At 43.9% G+C, this 20,841-nt stretch overlaps 1 protein-coding gene across 1 annotated transcript in view; it reads right to left on the reverse strand.

Annotated features, from left to right (window-relative positions):
• Positions 1–20,841, reverse strand: part of LOC126272606 (integrin alpha-PS4-like) — a 493,607-nt gene that overhangs the window by 428,456 nt on the left and 44,310 nt on the right. The window lies entirely within an intron of this gene.

Here is a 20,841-nt window from a genome sequence, read left to right on the forward strand (position 1 = left end):
TTATTTACTCTGGTGATAATTATCGAATCTCAGTCGTAATCTGCGTGTATATTTCCGTAGGAGATGGAGATATCTTCTCAGTGCGAGAAAAATTATAGTCTAAATTAAAATATTTTATTTTGTAAGTTAGACAGGAATTAGGGGAGTGCTAGGTAATAATTTGTTTTTGTTTTCATTCTGCTAAAAAACTGCTGCTGAACTATTTCATCCCTCAAAACTACCTGCTAGTCTTCTACTCCATTCATTTCACCTGTTCTAGTCAATCATTGCCAAATGCCCTCTCTGAAGCTCTTAACAACCTCTGGCCTTTCAGTTTATCCAGGTCCCATCTCCTTAAACCCTAGCTTTTTGAAATTTCTTCAGTTTAATTTACGCTTCATAGCAATACATTGTGGTAAGAGCTCACATCTACACTTGGAAACGTCTTACAACTTAAAATCTGGTCCCGAAATCTGAAACTTTCCAGTGTTTCCACGTCTCTTTCACATATTGTGAAAGAAACGATGGGAGTGCCATCTAGTTGTGGTCGGAAAAAAACTTGAGTGAGATAGAAAGAGAGAGACAAATAGAGAAGAGAATGAGCGACAGTTTAATTATTCGGCGTCGGTGGCCATACAAAAATGTATAATTTTCTTTGATTTCGAGGTATAACAATGATGTAGAATTTCTGTAGTTGTGAATGGAGTAGGACATTGAAAAAAAGTGCTTTGTAATTCATTCTGCACTGCAATATAGTGTATGTTATTGAAAAATATTATTTTATTCCTCAGACCCAACAAACCCGCTTCTGCCGCCTCTTCCTATCGTCCCATCTGCCTCATCTCCGTCTTCAGTAAGATCTTTGAACCCATCCTCTCCCACTGTATCCATCAGCACCTTACTCAACACCACCTCCTCCCCCTTACCAAGTGTGGCTTCCGACACTCCTTCTCTGCTGAAGACCAACTCCTAAACCTCGTTCACCTTCTGTCCCTCCAGCTCAACTCTGGTTGCTCCGCCATTTTTGTTTCCCTTGACCTCCAAATTGCCTATAACCGTGTATGGCATCCCGGTCTCCTCTTTAAACTCCAAACCTACGCCCTGCCTATCAATTTTGTCTGTCTGGTCGCTTCCTTCCTCTCGCACCATCCTTCCTATGTCACCCTCCACAACATTAACTCCCATATCTTTTACCCCATGGCTGGCGTCCCCCAGGGTTCTGTCCTCTCCCCTCTCCTTCATCTCTTGTATACAGCTGATATGCCCAAACCACCCCAACCAGTCCACCTTCTCCAGTATGCTGATGACACCGCCTTCCTGGCTCTTTATCCCACCCTTCAATGGTCCCAATGTACTCTCCAAACCCATCTTAACCAGTTCACCACTTGGTGTAACCAGTGGTTCCTCCGTCTCAACCCCTCCAAAACCCAGGCAATCATCATAGGCCGCACCACTCGCTCCTTTCGCCTCCATGATTTCTACCTCACCCTTTATGGTCGTCCCATCCAGCTCACCCCCACCCCAAGATACCTTGGCCTCACCCTCGACCGACACCTCACCTGGACCCCTCATCTCCAGACCATCCAGCAGAAAGCCCATTCCCACCTCCGCCTTCTGAAACTCCTGTCTGGCCGGACATACGGATTGCATCCTTCTACCATCCTCCACACCTACAAACCCCTCATCTGTTCTATCCTCTGTTATGCCAGCATTGCCTGGATCTCCGTCCCAACCCACTTTTACAAGGCCCTCCAAATCCTTGAACTCCATGCACTCTGCCTTGCTTTCCGTATCCGCCTTTCTTCCCCCACACAGCTCCTGTATGAACTGATCCCCTTCCCCCAACTCCTCCTGTTCCTCCAACATCTCCGCATCCTTTACATTGTCCGCAGGCTTGATCCCTCCCACCCTCTGGTTTCCTCCTTCCTCTCTACCCCCCGCCCGTTGCCGCGCCTCTATCGCTGTATCCCTCCCTCTCTCCACCTCCACACCTTCCATCTCCTTCATCAGGGCAATTTCCAGCGCCTCCCACTCCCGGATGACGAACTTTGCTGTGACATCTACCCTTCCTTCCAACTATAACCTGGCCTTGTCCCCCCCCCCTCCCCAGGGCCTCCTTTTTCCTCTCCCCTCCTTCTCCCAGAGCGGATTTTCCTCCTCCCCCTGAGACCCTGCACCGCATACCTGCCTCTTTTCTTCCCACATCCCTCCCTACCTGGCCCTCTTCAGCACGCTCCCCGCCCATCTCCCCCTCTCTTCCCCTCCTTCCCTCCCTCCCTTCTTCCGGTCTCCCTCATCTCCTTGCGCCTGGCAGATCCTCGGTTTTGTTCATCGTCAGTGTGCCACGTCAGTATTGTGTTTAGTGCTGTTTCTCCTGTGCGTCTAGAAGTGTGATTTTAATTGTGTACTGCCTTGAGGTTCGCTGTCAGTGGTTGTTATGTGCTATGCCATCCGTCGATACTTTTTATGCTCCAGTCATACTTTGCCTTGTGTCCTCTTAATTGTCGCAGTGTGTGGCTTTTTGTGTGTGCTATTCTTAAACAGTTTTTTATCTCCATTTTACAGTCGCCCCTTTTTTTGTCTATTGCCTTCCATGAAGTTTTCCCTTTTTTATATCTATGTTCACCAAATTCTCTCCTTTGTATTTTTTCACTGTCTTCTATTGTTTGTTCTATGCCTTTCGGCTGAAGAGCAGCGCATATGCTGCTGCCAGCCCGCTCCGATGGGGAATTGAAATAAAATAAAGAAAAAAAAGTATTATTTCATAGTGTCCAGACTGCAGCCTGCAATTCTGAAAAAAAACATGCACAGAGAAATGAATCTAGGATTTCAGGTTTGCTGTTGAAATGAATATAATCAATTTCGACTCGCAGGAACACAATTCATGTATGTATAACCAACTACTACTTTCTTTTCCAGAGATCAGCGTACCTTCACGCCTTTTTTCAAGTAAGTAAAGAAAGAAACTTGCTTTACGAGATTTGACTGGAAATATAATCTATCTCGTCACAGTGGTTGTACAATATTCGTATTCATTCGTAGTAAAAAGTCGGTTAGCGGTTGCTTGCTGTTAGAACAGACATCTGCATGCTTTTCTGTTCATTCATGGTAATGGTTGCCTCTTAGTGTGTGACGCTGGAGGTCCAATCATGTTTAAACTTGAGTGACTTTTTTTAAGTTTGTGGAGAGTAAATTGCCTCTTTTGTAGGCCCCTTTCCTCTTGTAGACAAAGTAAATGGCTTATCTGGAACAAGCGTACCGTAGGGAATTTTAGCAAGTAATCCTGTAGTCTCTGCTATACTCCAAGTCTTCCAAGACAATATGTTAGCATCAGGGAAAGCTTCAAGGCCTCAGCACGTAGCGTCATTCGCTCTGCGAACGTTGCGGAGTGCGTAAGCTAAGCTCTGGGTTTCACTGGTTGTTGGCTTGCTACGTTTACTTTGTGTCAACGTGCCTGAGCAATGCCTTTGCGACGAGCTTTTCATCGTCGCTGGCGGCGCAGTGCTCCAGTGTATAAGACACTAAGAGCAATAGATATTGATTTGACTGGTCAATTTAATAAGTAGCACCTTATGGGTGGTCCTAATATTTTTCGTGGACTACGAATGGAGTTCACCTGTGATATTCAAGCTGCTTTTGGAGGCAGTACATGGCTATCGTCGGCTGTTGCTTGGGGCAATCATGCCGATTATGGAGGCCTTGTAGCTTTCCTTGATGCTAACATATTGGCTTGGAACACTTGGAGTATAGCAGAGACTACAGGATTACTTGCTCAAGTTCCCTACGGTACGCTTGTTCCAGATAAGCCATTTACTTTGTTTACAAGAAGAAAGAAGAAGCTGAATTCCGACGAATACCTTTTTATATGGGCCAAAGTTGGCAATAGTAATTGTAAAATAAAGAGCAATGGAGACTGTATATTCTATCATATACAGTAAATATCCTTTTCCTACTCCTTAGGGAATAGATAAAGCAGTAACTACGTAACGTAAAAATTAAAAGCTCATCTAAGATTTGACAGAAATACACTCTAAGACTAAAGAGAAACGACGCACCACGAATAAATTATGCAGATGGGGTGGAAATCGGTAGATGTAATCTTCATGTACGAATAAACAAATTATTACAGTTCAGAACAATTGGATGATTTATTCAAGGGAAAGAGCTTCACAAATTGAGCAACTCAATAACGCATTGGTCCACCTCTGGCCCTTATGCAAGCAATTATTCGGCTTCGTAGTTATTGATAGAGTTGTTGGCTGTCCCCCTGAGGGATATCGTGCCAGATTCTATACGACTGGAGCGTTAGATCGTCATAATCCAGAACTAGTTGGAAGGCGCTGTCCATAATGCTCCAAAAGTTTTCAGTTGGGGAGATACGGCGCCCTTGCTTGCCAGCGTAGGGTTTGGCAAGCGCGTAGGCAGGCAGTAGAAACACTCGCCGTGTGCGGGCTGGAATTCTTTTGCTGAAATGTAAGGCCGGGATGGTTTGCCATGAAGGGCAATAACATGGGGCGCAGATTATCGTCGACGCTCCAGGACTCAATTCGAAGCGGGCTCATCAATGAAGACAGACAGTTCTACTCCAGTCAATGAGATTCGGGGTCAGAGATGTATCTGGAGACGCCACGGACAGCAGTGTAACCCACCATATGATCCGACAGCAAGGAGTGATGGGCTGCTGAGCCATTCCATAGCAGCACTCGTTTGGTTGTCATCCGCGGCACCATCTTACAGCACAGCCTTACGTCGACGGTATTCCACGCCCCGTCTCGTTGTCGTTCATACCAAGCCATCATTGGCTTATATTTAAGAAAGTCGACATCCGCACACACACGGCATGAGATTCTGCTACATATCTTCGTGCTTGCCAAACACTCCCTTGGCCAGCAAAGCAGCCGGATCTCTCCCCAACTGAGAGCGTGTGGAACATTATGGGCCGGGACCTCCAACGAACTCGGGATTTTGACGATCTAAACTCTTTCCATCTTCCTAAATTTCTATCTTCTATTCATAAATCCTTAATTTTAAGATTTCTGTTTCTTAATTATTTTAATTCTATTAGTATTTAGTATTTAGTAGTATTTAGTATTTAGTATTTAGTATTTAACCCCTTATTCAAATAAGAAATACCAAATAAATTCTACATTCTGTACACGTAAAATTTCATACTGTGAAAATACAACGTGTCTTAGTAACAAGGTGACAGGTCATTTGTAAATGGTAGCATCAAATAAATAAAAAAATCCAATATTTCAGTTGGACAGAATGTGGCCCAATTTGCAATACGAAGACATCCGACAATGCCAAGGCGAATAAGTGCTGCCGGACTGTGTGGCCGAGCGGTTCTAGGCGCTACGGTCGCAGGTTCCAATCCTGCCTCGAGCATGGATGTGTATGATGTCCTTAGGTTAGTTAGGATTAAGTAATTCTAAGTTCTAGGGGACTGATGACATCTGATGTTAAGTCCCATAGTGCTCAGAGCCATTTGAACCATTTGAATAAGTGCTTCCATTACGGCCAAAGGTGGACCAATGCGTTATTTACCTGCTTAGCTTGTGCAGATCTTTCTCTTGAATAAATCATCCGATTTTTTCTGAAATTGTATTCATTTGTTTGTGTGTGCGTTTACATCTCATTTACGGATTTTAGTCCCGTTCAGATAATTGCTTCCTGGCGCGTCGTTTTTTCTTTCTTTTGTCTCAGAGTATAGCTACATGTTGCCTCTAGGATAGACGAGATCGCAGGGCGTGGAGAGGGAGCTAAAAGAGCACTAGTAAGGAAGTTTGTTTCAAATGGCTCTGAGCACTATGGGACTCAACATCTTAGGTCATCAGTCCCCTAGAACTTAGAACTATTTAAACCTAACTAACTTAAGGACATCACACAACACCCAGCCATCACGAGGCAGAGAAAATCCCTGACTCCGCCGGAAATCGAACCCGGGAACCCGGGCGTGGGAAGCGAGAACGCTACCGCACGACCACGAGATGCGGGCTAAGGAAGATTCTAATGAGCTGTCTGACCGAGAGGACGTGAACGCATAGCAATGGAATCACTAACGTATTAAAAGTCACATAAAATTTATTTGGGAAACTGCATGACATAATGGTGCCCTGCAGTATTCATTACGACGGGTTCCGGTCACTGAACATACTCCATGTAATTGTACAAGGACAAAACATTGTATGTCACACATGTCTTCGCATACAACCTGAACATAATCAACTTTTTGAAACAGCGACAGTAGGTTCCCAGTACTAAAGCAATATATCGCGATTTATGCCAGGCGATCTGAAGTCAACAAATTAATAGACAAAAGAGCATACAGACAAAGACTGCATATGTGAATAGTAACGTAGAAGCATTTCTACCTAATACTATGTCGTAAATTAGTATAAAAGTACAACAGTTAAATGGCAACGCTCAGCTGAGAGTTTTTTTGCACTCGTAGTGACCGAAAACACCAAAACGCACATATTATTTACATACACTCCTGGAAATGGAAAAAAGAACACATTGACACCGGTGTGTCAGACCCACCATACTTGCTCCGGACACTGCGAGAGGGCTGTACAAGCAATGATCGCACGCACGGCACAGCGGACACACCAGGAACCGCGGTGTTGGCCGTCGAATGGCGCTAGCTGCGCAGCATTTGTGCACCGCCGCCGTCAGTGTCAGCCAGTTTGCCGTGGCATACGGAGCTCCATCGCAGTCTTTAACACTGGTAGCATGCCGCGACAGCGTGGACGTGAACCGTATGTACAGTTGACGGACTTTGAGCGAGGGCGTATAGTGGGCATGCGGGAGGCCGGGTGGACGTAGCGCCGAATTGCTCAACACGTGGGGCGTGAGGTCTCCACAGTACATCGATGTTGTCGCCAGTCGTCGGCGGAAGGTGCACGTGCCCGTCGACCTGGTACCGGACCGCAGCGACGCACGGATGCACGCCAAGACCGTAAGATCCTACGCAGTGCCGTAGGGGACCGCACCGCCGCTTCCCAGCAAATTAGGGACACTGTTGCTCCTGGGGTATCGGCGAGGACCATTCGCAACCGTCTCCATGAAGCTGGGCTACGGTCCCGCACACCGTTAGGCCGTCTTCCGCTCACGTCCCAACATCGTGCAACCCGCCTCCAGTGGTGTCGCGACAGGCGTGAATGGAGGGACGAATGGAGACGTGTCTTCTTCAGCGATGAGAGTCGCTTCTGCCTTGGTGCCAATGATGGTCGTATGCGTGTTTGGCGCCGTGCAGGTGAGCGCCACAATCAGGACTGCATACGACCGAGGCACACAGGGCCAACACCCGGCATCATGGTGTGGGGAGCGATCTCCTACACTGGCCGTACACCTCTGGTGATCGTCGAGGGGACACTGAATAGTGCACGGTACATCCAAACCGTCATCGAACCCATCGTTCTACCATTCCTAGACCGGCAAGGGAACTTGCTGTTCCAACAGGACAATGCACGTCCGCATGTATCCCGTGCCACCCAACGTGCTCTAGAAGGTGTAAGTCAACTACCCTGGCCAGCAAGATCTCCGGATCTGTCCCGCATTGAGCATGTTTGGGACTGGATGAAGCGTCGTCTCACGCGGTCTGCACGTCCAGCACGAACGCTGGTCCAACTGAGGCGCCAGGTGGAAATGGCATGGCAAGCCGTTCCACAGGACTACATCCAGCATCTCTACGATCGTCTCCATGGGAGAATAGCAGCCTGCATTGCTGCGAGAGGTGGATATACACTGTACTAGTGCCGACATTGTGCATGCTCTGTTGCCTGTGTCTATGTGCCTGTGGTTCTGTCAGTGTGATCATGTGATGTATCTGACCCCAGGAATGTCAATAAAGTTTCCCCTTCCTGGGACAATGAATTCACGGTGTTCTTATTTCAATTTCCAGGAGTTTATATATGTCATACACAATACAAAAAACTGTGCACAAACCCAAACATAGTGGTAGGGCACAAACTGAAGTCAAGTAATCTATTTACACCGCATATCTGAAAATGTATTACTATCCACATGCGCGAAAAGTACAATAAATGAGGTCAAGATTCCATGTCAACTCATTAAAAGAAATCATTGTATAATAATACATGATGATAAAAAGTGTGATGATGTATTGAAGTAAAAGAAGTGTAAACCAACAAAAGTATATAAAAAACCCTCTGTTTGGGTTTGTATTGTGTTTGTATGAGATGTATATGTAAAGAATATTTGCGCTTTGTACATGTCATTTCGGTCACGACCAGGGAAAAAACTCCCTCCGTTGAACATGGCCGTTTCACTGGTGTACTTTTACAATAACGTACAACATAATATGACATAGAAACGGCTCTATGCTACTATTCACAACCTATAGTCTCTGTCTGTACGATATTTGATCTGTTAATTTGTTGACTTCTTAGATCGTACCTGTCTACTCGACAGCCACTGTATCGCTTGCCATAAGTCGCTCCACATTGCTTTAGAACTGGAAACTTGTGATCTTTATTATACGCATTTTGACTATGTTTAAGTTAATCTTCGTAAAACATTTGTGGAAAGTGACTATCATCAGCCGTCAAGTACTGTATGAAAGTCATGTTTGATCAGCTTCTTTTTACTTAAAACCCAAATATCTGCCTGTTTCAGTGATACACCATTTTCACGGAATAGTGTTAGAACAGTTTAAGCCTCATCACATCCGTCATTGCTTAAATAACAGCCACGCCTTGAGTGTAGAGCACATTCCAGTACAATGGAATTCATGACATCCTCTTCACATAAAACGTGGCCATTATTTAAGTAATGACAGATGTGAAGTTATGGCTTCAACTGTTTTAACCCTAATACGTCAAGATGGTCTATGACTGAAACCGGCCAAACATGCGTTTTGTATCTAGGCGCTACAGTCTGGAACCGCGCGACGGCTACGGTCGCTGGCTCGAATCCTGCTTCGGGCATGGATGTGTGTGTTGTCCTTAGGTTAGTTATGTTTAAGTAGTTGTAAGTTCTAGTGGACTGATGACCACAGCAGTTACGTCCCATAGTGCTCAGAGCCATTTGAATTTTTGCATTTTATACATTAGACTTGGTATGTGAAGACGTGTATGTGACCTTGTGATTCCTGGTATTCTGTTTTGATGCTACATTGCGATTTCTTGTGTTTTGTCGTTGTACAGTTACCGTGAGGATGGGCAGTGATCATAAGAAAAATATGTATTACAAGACAGCTTTCTGACAAGTATTTTACCAAGTATATATTATATGCTGTAAAGTGTCGCCTGAAAAAAAGTATGACTTTCAAATTTATGAATGGTTGCATCACTACTATTTTCAAAGTGTCATTCCATTTCATAATCATTCAATAATTTAATTTGTTTCAAGTTCCCTAATATTTTCTTTTCGGATGTGACGTCTTAATGTAATCAGTAACACGTCTATAAATTTTGGTCTTGCATTACTATGTTATTCTAAACGGCGCTGCAGTCTTTTTTGTTACGGAGAAAAGTTACTACAGAAGTCTTGGCAGACGAAGCTTATGATAAAGGCTTACATGGTTCTGAATAATACTAAGTAAAGTTTGCAGTTAAATATTAACAAGAGGTAATATAATCCAAGACAGCCTAACTAAATTCCCCAATGATTCATTCGAACTATATTTCCCAATGATTGATTTTTGTTCACTAACTAGCTAAATTTTCCATAAAAGTTAATGTTATCTTGAAATTTCCGAGCTTCTAAATTATATCGCTGTAGTGAACAATAATTAGAATTTCGAAGTGGTCTGTGCATTGCTGTATTCTAAGTACGTTCTGCAGACGTGCACTAAACTTTCGCTGATAAGCAGTTCAAAACAAAGTGGGTGCTTGGGGACTGGCGATTATTTTTATTCCATGTAATCTAAAATCATACGAACTAAGACTTACAGATATCCTATTTTAATGCACTATTCTCTGCCCTTGTATGCTTTGATCCCACTAAAAGCGCTTTCCCCGTTTCTCTGGGTAAAACACAATCACGGTCATTTGCAAACTAAAACAGAAACACTTAACAACGTGCAGCAACACACCTGTAGTTATAACTTTAAGTATGAAGATATTTACTCATCGATCATACAACAGTATTTTTACCCTATTGTGATTCCATTCGATGTCCCGGTAGCTCAATATCACTCGAGCTTATAAGATCACAATTTAATTCAATGACTCACTTCTGGACCGCATCTTACGAGCAGCCAAATTACTTTTTCAGCTTTTATATTGTTTCCTCATAATTCACTATCCCCCATTTCAGTAAAGAATCGTACACTCATTTGCTTACGCAAATTCTTAGGAAAGTTTTTACTACCAGATGTAATCGATTTTCTGAGAAAATATGTAAAATTTATTCTCGACATGGGACGTAAATTGAAACGATGTAACAATCGTCCTTCATACTATCACTGAATGCTAATTGGCGTGTGAAATGTTATTCTGTCAGGAAATAACTATTCCCGCAGTCACTCTGACACGAATCGTGAGGCTCACACTGCAGCTTAATGAAGATGGAGTGGCGATTTTTTCCCCGGTACGTTACGCAACTCCTTTTTCCAGCAATTGCAACATGTAGCACATTCACTGGATTCCATGGAGCGAGGTGGCCTACTGGTGGACAAGGATGAACATCGTTTCGAATGCGGCTCGCCAAAAGACGTTTGGTATTTGGTGCGTCAGATATTGGCTTTTCTCACACGCAAAAATCCCGACAGGATAACTTCCCGATCACTTCTTTTCCCCGACGAGATGTATTTCCCAAGAGCAAAAACGAGCTCTGTGACGTGGATTAGCGGTCACGCTGTTCACTACCTATTCGGTAATGGCGAAAAATCAGTACCCGATTTTTGGTATTACCTCAACACACGACATTGTGCTATCGTCAAGAACCCCAAATACAGGCAATATGATTCTAATTTTCTTTGGAGCGCATTCCATAATCCGCCTCGCAGCTGGATTATCGATAACATGAGACGATAAACATCGCACCTCTTTCCAGTTTCTTTTTTTTTTATGAGATTGAACGAACAGCGGAAACAACACAGCAACGAGACGACGGTCATCGAAAAATTCGCCGCGGGCCATAGTATGGAGCATCCTTATGTCGTAACGAGACGACTTTCTGTTATTCTGGTTATGTAACCGAAGAGGAAAGGCTTTCCTCCATTCATTTGTATAAAATAAATAAAAAAATAAAAAGCAAACCTTCCAAAATCCTTTTTTCTTTCATTTTTGTTTTCTAGTAAAAATAATGGATAGAGCGAAAAAAAAGTGGTTACAACACTAGACTCGCAATCGGGAAGACGACGGTTCAAATACGCCTCAAGCCATCCGATTTGCGTTTTCAGCGATTTTCCTAAATCACTCTAGGCACACGCCGGGATAGTTCCTTTGTAAGGACGCGGCCGATTTCCTGTCCCATATCCGAAACATTTCGATCTTGTGCTCCGTCTCTACTGACCTCGATGTCGAGGGGGACTTAAAACGCCATTCCACCTTCCTTCTTTCTTTGTTGAAAGCCAAATAGCATGTCATCGCCAGCAGTCAGTCACATTTGGTCTCACTGACGACAAGTTTCCAGAGGCAAACGAAGCACCCATTAAGACATCCAACATCAGTATTTCTCCACGTAGAGGAGACACGGGCAAGTGGACAAGCGGCGTGGGATGACTAATCACTTAGTCTAAATTTATCTTTTCAAACAGCACACTACAAATGCTTCACACGACGATACACAATATCTTGTACAATGAAAACGTGACCGCCAGTTCAGTATGCGTACGGTATCTGTCTTGTACATTGCTTGGCTTATTATAACTTTCAAGATACCCCAGCTCTTGCCAGATAACCTCGTGCTCGTGCGGTAGCGTTCTCGCTTCCCGCGCCCGGGTTCCCGGGTTCGATTCCCGGTGGGGTCAAGGATTTTCTCTGCCTCGTGGTGGCTGGGTGTTGTGTGTTGTCCTTAGGTTAGTTAGGTTTAAGTAGTTCAAAGTTTTAGAGGACTGATGACCATAGATGTTAAGTCCCATAGTGCTCAGAGCCATTTGAGCCATCTTGACAGATAAATAGTAAGATGTGTTTTTTGACATTTTCCTGGTGATCGAATATTCCATCATTTTTCGGGCGTGCATCCGAGACATTTTTAACTCACGTTCCGATATTTCGGCTGGCAACCTTTCAGCCATTCCCAAGATGAGTCGCTTGCACCTTTTTAGATCACTTTACGCACTGTGGAGTAAGCTTGCATGCGTCAGAGATAACACTATAGGTAAACAGCGTCAGTCCTAGACGAAATAAGATGCGTTTCAGAATAAAATAAGGCAAGCGGAGAATCAACGACTCCACATTTCTTACGAATTGTGTTGTTGATAATTATGGATGGCGTGGTGACTTAGAATATTTCCTTTGAGAGTATGGACGTGAAATGAGAGGTTTCCGCTATTTGTCGAGCTAGACACCCTCGTCTCGGTTGGTCAGGTTGTGTGCTAATTGTATTTGCACAACACCCTTGACCACTGAATCCCAGAAGGCTGTGGCCAGTATCTTAACTTTACGGTAATCCGTGAAATGGCCAGTGGAAATGTAATGCTCTGCCACTTCTCAGTTATTAGGTTTTAGATGGCGGCTTTATTGTTGCAACGTTCTTTTGCGGTGCATAATGTTTGTTCTATGGACCTTTAAGAAACTCACAAGGAATTTCCCCCACTCGCCTTTCGTTAAGGCACATTATCCTTCACAGATCCCAGAAGAGCTGCCGTCTTGGCCGGTAGAAGGAAGGTCATATACATTTTACGCTTCTTCATTATTCTAGTATTTTTTCAAGAGATATATCCCGTATATGGCAGAAACACCGTAGACTTTACATTTCTTTCTTCTTGCTCTTTTTCAGGTTGGTCTGGCGTATGCGCTTGCAGATCTCTCTTAATTTTATGTTTCGTATATCCACTTTTGTGGAATAGTTCTTACAAGTGAATCAGTGCGCTCTGCAAACTGTCAGTGTCAGACACTACATGGCCCCTATGTTCTAAAGTTTTAAGTACACTCATAGTTTGTAAAGGATGGCGGCAGCTAGACGCCCGCAAGTACAAATCAGTACCGTTGGCGTATGGTAAACGCTATGTCTTTAAAACCTATCTTCCTTAGGTCAAAGTAATACATCCAGAACCGGTAGACAGCCATTCGCTCCCGAAAAAAATGGAATAACTGGTAAGATATCTGATAATTCTTTGTAATATACACTTTTAAGAGCCGAAGAGAATGGTATAAGCATGCGTATTAAAATACAGAGATACGTAAACAGGCAGAATAAAGCGCTGCGGTCGGCAACGCCTATTTAAGACAAGTGTCTGGTGCAGTTGTTAGATCGGTTACTGCTGCTGCAATGACGGCTTATCAAAATTTATGTGAGTCTGAACTTGGTGTTATAGCCGGCGCACGAGCGATGGGATTTAGCAAACGCCGAAGTAGCGATGAAGTGCGGATTTTCCAGCACGACCGTTTCACGAGTGTACCATGAATATCAGGAATTCGGTAAAACACCAAATCTCCGACATCACTGCGGCCGGAAAAAGATCCTGCAAGAACGGGACCAATGACGGCTGAAGTGAATTGTTCAACGTCACAGAAGTGCAACCTTTCCTCAAATTGCTTCAGATTTCAATGCTGGGCCATCAACAAGTGTCAGTATGTGAACCATTCAACAAAACATCATCGATATGGGCTTTCGGAGTCGAAGGCCGAGTCGTGTACCATTGATGACTGTACGACACAAAGCTTTATGCGTCGCCTGGACTTCTCAAGAGCGAGATTGGACTGTTGATAACTGGAAACACATTGCTTGGACGGACGAGTCTCGTTTCAAATTCCATCGAGCGGATGGACGCGTCCAGGGAAAGGAGACAACTTCATGAATCCATGGACACTGCATGTCATCAAGGGACTGTTCAAGCTGGTGGAGGCTCTGTAATGGTGTGGGACGTGTGCAGTTGGAGTGATATGGGACCCCTGATACTTCTAGATACGACTCTGACCGGTGACACGTACATAAACATCTTGTGTGATCAGCTACATCCATTCATGCCCATTTTGTATTCCGACGGAGTTCGGAAATTCCAGCAGGACAATGCGACACCCCACACATCCAGAATTACTAGACTAGCTAAAGAATCACTCTTCTGAGTTTAAACACTTCCGCTGCCCACCAACCCCCCCGCCTCCCCCCATATATGAAGATTATTGAGCATATCTGGGATGCCTTGCAACGAGCTATTCAGAAGAGATCTCCACCCCATAGTACTCTTACGGATTTATAGTCAGCCTTGCAGGATTCATGGTGTTTAGTTCCCTCCAGCACTACTTAAGACATTAGTCGAGTCCATGTTAGGTCGTGTTGCGTACTTCTGCGTGCTCGCGGGGACCCTACACGATATTAGGCAGGTGGCTCTTAGGTATATGAATGAATAAACAATATACTTCCACAGTCATCGTTTGCTCATGTGTTATTGTGTGTGAAAGCTGCTCCAGAATTGAAAGACTTTTAATGTTCTATCCCACTGTGGCATGTTGACTGGGGTAAGTGGTAAGTAGACTCGTCATATATTGAACATTGCTTATTTCGAAGCAGCCACAGTCTGCAAAACAGTAAATGGGTTGAAAGAATGTGAGAGCGACCGTTACCATCTTCCTGTGTTTAATGGGCGAAAAACACAGACAGTGTTCTCGTAACGGACAATACCGAAAGTGAAAATTCTTCTGGTTAGCCTGTAGCACCTAAAGGCCAGACTGCATGAAACTTGTGATGAACATCAGATATAGCAAAATAAAGAATCAGAACCTTTAATAAATTATACTGCCATGAACTCAAAACAGTGCCGTCGTATTTTCAATTTTAAGCCACTGTCTAAATGAAGTCCATGTGTAAAAAATATGAAAAGTCACAGTACGCAAAGTGTAAATGTTTTAATAAGCTCACCCATCAAAACCGATGTTGGTACAGTCAAGCGCATAATGTATAACTAGAATATTTAAACTGAGACGAACTTTCAAAACAGGTACAGAGAAGTGTCCGTCATGTGATGATTCTAAGTTGATCCTCCACGAGAAGACTGGATAGAGTGTTGCAAACGTTACACATGGAGGGTGAGGATAATCAAACATTGAAGTAGAAAAACTTAGTTAGAAACTTTAATCTAGTGTTGTATTAATTTGCGGCACAGCAGTCCTTCAATTAATTACCGTTCAATAAGAAGTATACATCAATATTTAATTAATTAATTTACTCTCTTATAGACATAAAAATGTATTCAGTTTTTATTAGTATTGTCAACGCATCGCATGATCAAAGTAAATGCCACAATACTGGGTCCAGATAACACTTTCACATTAACCTTTCAAATTGGCGAAATAATTGTGATTGTCGTAAAATACAAAAGGCCATTCTACTGGATAGAAAGACACACTACCTCCAAAACTAATTTATTAAAAACATCAACTTGCCACAGTCTCCGCTTGCCTGGCACACCCATATTCCTCAATAACCAGCATTACTTATTCGTTTAACATTCCTTTTAAGAGGACGTCGTTTGGCTTATTAGAAAATTTTGTTTATTTTTGACACTGTCGCTTTTTTATGACACAATCACAACCATTTTCGGCCCCAGAGGTCATCTACAAATGCTATGGACGGCACTAGGTGAACAAACGATCATGAACATTTGTTCATCAGCTGCCGCCCATAGCATCTGAAGATCGTCATCGTAGGCCAAAACCGGTTATGATTGTGTTATAAAAACTGACTGTATCAAAAATAAACAAAACTTTGTACTTGATCATACCTCTGCCTGTCCACGCAACCGTTCCCCTCACAGCTCTATCCGGTGCTAAGGTAACTACACTGTGCAACACAATTGAAGGACCACAACTTCGAAATGCCTTAACTCTTTTCCATTGCGACGTGTAAGTTTGAAATTTGGCTCAAAGGTGCCAACGGACTTTCTCTGTGCTGGTGAAAAAGTGTGGCGCCCTTAGACGTCACCCTTGGGCTCAGCGACGTTTCAAGCAGCAAGGTATCGACACGCGTGAAGAAAAGGCCAGAGCTCAGAAGTTCATTTTAGATGTACGGTTGGTTAATGGTGTCACTTTGGCACCAAATGTCACCACGATTCTGCCCAGCACTAACTTGGACGTGTCATGCGATGGGAAGGTCGTCGCACCCCCTCTTGCCTGCATTTCACCCCTTCCTTTGTTGCCACTGCGATGGACGTCACAACAGGTGGCGCGCAGCGTTCAAATCAAGCGGTTTTCTTAAGGGTGGGCGAGGAAGGCATTTCAGACACACTGCCGCTTGGAATCGACACGAAAACGCCTTGGTGGACATAAAGGGCGTCAATGACATTTTCTTGGGGCGTTGATTCTTACACATTTCACGGTCGAAAGCGACAGGTCATAGTAAGATGAGCAACAGGGCGTGTTCTTAACAACCTTGAACACTGCTGGAACTTCTCAGGCGATTCAACCCGCCTCTAAGGAAATTGTGAGCCGGCAACCCCAATGAATGTGATCGTACCCGTTTGGAGAGTAATACGACCGCAATTTTTGCTCTGGTGTACAGGGCGGAACCATTAAAAACCATTCGACAAAATTTGAACGCGATACGAAGCTGCAAAGGGTACTTATGCTTTTTAAGGGCACTCTTGTTTCGCACCCTCCTGTGGAGAGATCGCAGAGAGATGCGACATTGACACAAGTGTGTATAAAACTCCAAAGGGGTCCTTCTAAAACCCCCCAGTTCGGAAAAAAACTTCGGTGCCACCCACCCACCTTTGTTGAGCACCCTAAAAATTAATTGTAGACCAATATTTAAAGCCATTAGATATTTGGAATATTTTTAGAATGAAGTTTTCACTCTGCAGCGGAGTGTGCGCTGATATGAAACTTCCTGGCAGATTAAAACTGTGTGCCAGACCAAGACTCGAACTTGGGACCTTTGCCTTTCGCGGGCAAGTGCTCTACCGACTTGTTTTTTTTGTTTTTTTTTTGTTTTTTTTTTGTTTACTGGAACTAATTTGTTAAAGACAGTTTAGGTTTGGGAAACTGTCTGAATAATTAGTGGAATAACCAAAGAAAATGAAACAGAAGAAAAAAAAAGTGCCAGAGGAGGAATCCAACACGAGACCTCTGGCGTAAGAATCCGAGCCCTAAACGCCGTTTTTGTTTTTAGAAGCAACTTATTAGCACTCTTTTCTTTTTTTCCTACCTCTACACTCTTACCTCTTCAGGCGTTGCCTTCCTAACTATATGTAACCACACCCCCCCCCCCCCCCCCCCCCCATCGAAAATGTGAAGAAACTACACTATACGGGACTAACGTGTGTGCATCAACTCACAAAAACACGAATGGGGGAAGGGTATTTCTAGTAGGATGCAGAAGGAAAACCATCGACAGGCTGGCCGGCACACCCGACCTTGACACTAGTCCGTCGGGCGGATTCGTGCCAGGGACCGGCACGCCTTCCTGCTCGGTGAGCAGCGCATTTTTTTTATAATTTTTTTTAAATCTCAATTTGTTCCGTTTTGTTCGTTGCATCTGCTTGGGGCGGACGTCGTAAGACATTTAAGTTCGTTGTTGATCTTTTAACTCAGTTTTTTTTTTTTATTACAGAGGGAAGCTAACCTTCTGATATAGACCGCGCGGCTAACCAGGCGGGCTGAGCTACCCAAGCACGACTCACGCCATGTCCTCACGGCTTTAATTCCGCCAGTACCTCGTTTCCTACCTTCCAAACTTCACAGTTCTCCTGCGTGGGTAGCTCAGTCGGTAGAGCACTTGTCCGCGAAAGGCAAAGGTCCCGAGATCGAGTCTCGGTCCGGCACACAGTTTTAATCTGCCAGGAAGTTTCATTTCGAATACTGTTTTTTTCGTTTTTCTCTTGCGGCAATGAAGTAATAACATCTTCCACACCTTATCCTTCTACTCGTAGTGTGATGTCACTTTCTAGTTAGCACTTCCTGTGATCTCTCAAATGTTAGCGACATGTTCTTCTGCCTCCCACTACTCTTCATTACTTTCATTTCTATTTTGTTCATCGTTAACGTGGGTTCATTGCTGATCAGCATTCCATTCAGCTCAAACACATTTAATTTTACTGTTTGGTGAACTCAAGTGTATCAGAAGGGATGTTTAATGCACATGGCATTACGTTTTTCGGGATGTGAATGAACGTAGAAGTTAAACAGCGTAGGCTATAAGGAAAGATACAAAGAATGGGATACAAGTAATACTAACTTATAAAAGAAATTGGATTTATATAGGTGTGTTGTGAGATGAGTATAAAAAAGTAAAATAAGGTAAATGGAATGTAGTAGAATTAAATAAGGCGGTGCCGAGGAAATTAGGTTAGGAAATCGGACCCTAAAGGTAATAGATGAATTTTGCCGTTTCGACCAAAAAAAACGGGCAAATGGCTCTGAGCACTATGGGACTCACCATCTGAGGTCATTTTGCCGTTTTGACCAAAAAAAAAAACGAGCAAATGGCTCTGAGCGCTATGGGACTCACCATCTGAGGTCATCAGTCCCCTGGAACTTAGAACTACTTAAACCTAACTAACCTAAGGACATCACACACATCCATGCCCGAGGCAGGATTCGAACCTGCGACCGTAGCGGTTGCGCGGTTCCAGACTGAAGCGCCTAGAACCGCTCGGCCACTTCGGCCGGCGCCGTTTTGACAGCAAAATTAATTACAATGATAGAACTAGAGAGACTATAAGATGTAGATTGACTATAGCAAGAAAAGCGTTTCTAAAACAAAGGGATTTGTTAACATCGAACATGAATTTAAGTGTTAAGATATTTGTCTTGAGTGTCGACTTGCGCGGATAGGAAACGCGTACGATAAGGATTTCAGACAAGAAGAGAATAGAAGCTTTTGAAATGTGGCGCTAAAGATGATTGCTGAAGATTAGATGGGTAGGTCATATAAGTAATGAGGAGGTACGGGATCGAATTGAGGAAAACAAAACAAAAATTACGGCACTGTTAGGCTAGAAGAAGTTTTCGGTTGATAGGATACGCCCTGAGGTGTCAGGAAATCGTCAGTTTGATGGAAGGAAGCGTCGAGATGCAGAGGGATACTAGAGGCCCAAGCATACCTGGCAATTTCATATGGACATTGGTTGCAGTAGTCATGCGTACATGGAGACTTGCTCAGGGAAGCCTTGGGTGGAGAGCTGCATCAAACCAATCTTTGGACTGAAGACCACAATAACCAACAACATTAGTTTTTGGTTAGTGTAAAGTCCTAATTTGCACATTTTGTTTGTGTCTGCGTGTTCGGAGGAAATGTTCCCATGATCAGTACTACAACGCCCACCTCCTCAGCTGAAGCTGTAGTACGAGTTGGTGGTCGCTCTGTGCGTCCGCTCAAAGACTGGGAAGGGCAGACTACCACTAAAGCGAGTTACATCCCACACGGATGACTCTGTCATTCAGGGGCGGTGGCAAGGGGAGGGGGGCTACCAGAGCTATAGTCTCTCCCCCCCCCCCCCCGGCCAATGGAGTATGATATAAAATTACTTCAGAAATCAGCGAATGTATTACTTCAACAGATCCAATCTTTTTTTATAATTATGTAGCAATATAGGTTGCAATGTATTTCAAACACATTATAACAAAAGAATAAAAGTGGCAAATAGATTACTATCTAAACCAATAAATATCATTTAACTTAAAATAGGCGTCTTATTATTTATTAATATACATTGGATGTATATTAATGTATCAGTACCACTTACAATAATCAAGAAAGCTAAATGTGCCGGTTATGCCTACCAACACTTAAATTGCTGACCCCAGACAAAAACTTCGAAACCGCCGGACATCTGGGTCAAATCGTATTATTTTCTCGGGCACTCACTTTCTGTAGACACGTTTTTACTCTGAACTCCAAAACAGTTACAAGGAACTACTTTCGGCAACACCAAATTTTACCAAGTTGTCGGTGGAGGACCCCAACTCTCCTTTTGTTAAGCGATATTCCATTCCCCCAAACCTCCTCCCTTCCTTTACCCCCTCGCCATTAGCCCCACCATCCTTGACGGATTTCTAGAATCGCCCTGCTGTCGTTCATTGGCGGACAATCTTGTTTAGGTATCATTGTATTGTTGTCGTTTATAAAAGAAATGGACAAGAACAGTAAGTATGCATTAGTCCTCTTATATGAGCAGAAATGTTAAAATTGCCTATTATATTTTTAAATTCAGGAAATCTTTATCTTCGATAGGATTAATGTTATGTGTGAAGTGTTATTATTTTGAAAGTAGAATCTTATACATTTATTGTATGGAACTGGGGACCTAGAAGAGATGGAGAGGCTTCGTCCCCGCCGCAGCGCTCAGTAGTTCATAATCCCACAACAGGCTACAGCAGTCCACTCACCCCACCTCCGCCCCACACTGTACCCCGGGTTATTGTGCGGTTAGTCCCCCAGTGGACTCCCCTGGGAGCGTCTCACACCAGACGCGTGTAATCCCCAAATGTTTCCGTGGTAGAGTAATTACGGTGCACGCGTACGTGGAAACATTGTTTGTGGAGCAGTCGCCGACATAGTGTAACTGAGGCGGAATAAGGGGACCCATCCAGCATTCGCCGAGGGAGATGAAAAATCGCCTTATAAACCATCCAAAGACTGGCCGGTACAACGGACCTCGACACTAATACGCCGGACGGATTCGTGCCGAGGACCGGCATGCCTTCCTGCCCGGAAAGCAGTGCGTTACACCGAATGGCTAACCGGGCGGGCAATCTTACACAATGTTAGATTGGGTCATGTTCTTCTTCA

Source organism: Schistocerca gregaria, chromosome 5 (genome assembly GCF_023897955.1).
Source record: "Schistocerca gregaria isolate iqSchGreg1 chromosome 5, iqSchGreg1.2, whole genome shotgun sequence".
In the NCBI taxonomy this organism is placed as follows: Eukaryota; Metazoa; Arthropoda; class Insecta; order Orthoptera; family Acrididae; genus Schistocerca; species Schistocerca gregaria.